Raw genomic sequence first — 2,717 nt, 5'->3', positions numbered from 1 at the left:
GGTTTGCGAGCATCGCATTGGAAACGAAAAAAACAACCTCATTTTGTGTTGATGCTTGAAGTGTGCACATCGGCGGATAAATGCATCCAAGCCATGTTATTTAATTGAATTTTTGATAAATGAGGCTAAATTACTATAAGTATATGTATGTACGTACATACAAGCAAAATATAAATAAATTTAAGAAACACATACATAAAAAAGTTAAGTCAAAAGCATGGCAATTGCATCATCCGCGTCTATCCTTTCCATGTTTACGCTTTGAGTACAAAATCACTTATGAGCCGCTCGTCGTCTGTAGCAAACGACAGCGAGCATGTTGGCGCATATGTGCGCGCAGATGTTCGTCGTGTGTAGCCAGTTTAAGACTGTACCCGTATTTACTTATGTATTTCTTGTTTGTCGGAGCAGTTTTCATATGTGTACATAAATGTTAAAAATAATGCCTCTGACGCGCATTTTGGGGTAGGTATCTTAAATATGCACTTAAGCATTAAGGCAGCAAAGCAAAATATACTGTATAATAAATATGTACAAATGTATATACATACATATGTATATACAACACACACACATGTACCTTGAGCGTTTACCTGTTACGATAAGCAAGAGAAGGCATCACGTGTATGTGTTTATGTGTAAGCTGCAATAAGAGCTACGATGAGAGCTGCGATAATAATAGAGAAATTTGTAATGTATCAAGTGAAGTGTGACCAGAAGATCATAAAACATGAAGCTAAATTTAGGTTAGAAAAGGTTAAAAATATTTACACTTTTATGCCGAAAAATTTAACAGCACTTTACAAAATCAAGACGACGCTACTACCCATTAAAATTATTTTGAAATTTTTTCACTCAAAACTTCGCGTCAGTCTTAAGAGGCCTTTTCTGCCGCGCTCAACGCAGTACCAATTTAACTTTTACCATACACACCACGAAATGCTTGCTCCAATTTATTATTTACTTGAAATCCATTTCTCAAAAAAGGCCTCCTCGTTTGCTTTCGAACGGAAGAGCTATTAGAACGTATTCTAATACAGCTCCCGAAGGTAAAGTAATGATTTAATGTGTTGATTAGCAAGAGCTCCTCATTTTGCCAACTAGCTTCAAAAAGGTTTATCTGGTCACACTTGTGTGTGTTTACCAGGGAACTGCAATAAGAGCTACGATGAGAGCTGCGAGAATAGCAGAGAAAATCGTAAATCGGTATTATGTCTACATACATATGTATGTAGATCATTAGCGCACACAAGGGGTTGCTTTTGGGGTTCAAACTCGCCCCCTAAAGCTAATAACCTCAAATACAATCTGTATCTTAAAGCTAAGAAGCCAGCTCTAAGAAATATTTATTATAATTTCTGTTGCTTGAAAAAGCGCTTTGCTGTAAATTTTCATGAGGGAATAAATATACGAGCATTTTCTTTCTTGAGAACTGCAAACTGATTTAAGAAATTTTGGTAGAAGAAAATTTCTTTTCCATTTCTCGTCCGTCGTTTTATATAAATTTTTCGTTTTTCTTGAGAGTTCAGTTAATTTTTTCGGTATTTGAAATATTAAAAAAATTTAGCAATCGTGAAAAATCACCATCTCTATCGAAAACCAGAAATCGAAAAAATGAACATAGAAGTGCAAAAATTCATGGAATCAATAAATTTATTTTTACTGACTATTTTTTAAAATTTTTTATTAGGTACTTTTGAAAGTTGAGCGCATCTTGAGTTTATAGAACTTTTTATTAAACAAGTAGTTTTTAAGGAAAGAACACAACCGACTTCAATTCTCATATTCAAATTTAGGGGTACCGTTAATTTCTTCACGATCCAATCATCGGATCTCTAAAACAAATTACGGGACGAACCTTGGCTACTATCTTTCTAATAAAACAAGGATTATTGAAAACGGTTCTCGTGGTCCAAGGTTATGTATTCCGGCGAGATGATAACCTCCCTTTTTTTTGAAGTCGATTAAAATCGTTTGAGTTCTGTAAATCTGTAAATAAAGTGCAGTTTATGAATTTTAAAACGTTTATTTATTTATTACATACTGTACATAAAACTTGCATAAATGTATTTTAAAGAGGGTATTATCTGAAGCATATTTTCAGTATTTTCCGGTGATATATCTTCAGAAATATAAAATCCCCCCTAAAATATATTCCTGGGTGCGCCCCTGATGTAGATATGTATGTGTTTATGTAGTAGCAGAGCTGCGAACAAAGAGTAACGATACGAGCCAAGAAAATCGTTGATGGAATTTTATTCACTAGTCGCTCTTGTCAGCATGGACACTGAAGTTCTTATAAAAGAAGTTTTTGCGAGGCCCGGATTGTGGGATAAAAAAAATGACAACCACCACAATAGGTTTGTGCTCGAAAAATTATGGGAGGAAGTGGCTGTTGAAATTAAAACTACACGTGAGTAATCTTTCATATTAGATATTCAATTTAGTAGCTTATAATTTTAATCGTGCTGACATTTTCGTTTACCAAATAGTGTATGACGTATGTATGTATGTATGCACACACATTTGCTTCAATATTGTCATAACTCAAAAAATACAAAAACTGAACTAAGTATGCAGAAATTACGGAAACCTCTTATTCTTTGCTGTAGTTTCATAGTTGTAACGACTACCAGTAGGTCACTACAACAAAATATGTGTATTATTTTTTACTATGGGAGTATGTATGTGTATGGTTGTGTTCGATAACAAAAAAA

At 34.0% G+C, this 2,717-nt stretch overlaps 1 protein-coding gene across 1 annotated transcript in view; it reads right to left on the bottom strand.

Moving 5' to 3' along the window:
* LOC118736368 overlaps nucleotides 1-2,717 on the bottom strand; it is an 8,060-nt gene that overhangs the window by 4,719 nt on the left and 624 nt on the right. The gene's annotated exons all lie outside the window — the stretch shown is intronic.

The sequence above is a fragment of the Rhagoletis pomonella genome, unplaced genomic scaffold (assembly GCF_013731165.1).
Source record: "Rhagoletis pomonella isolate Grant_MI unplaced genomic scaffold, Rhpom_1.0 Rhpom_scaffold_00003, whole genome shotgun sequence".
NCBI lineage: Eukaryota > Metazoa > Arthropoda > Insecta > Diptera > Tephritidae > Rhagoletis > Rhagoletis pomonella.
Note: the sequence above shows the minus strand (reverse complement) of the source record. Positions and strands in the feature narration are given on the sequence as shown.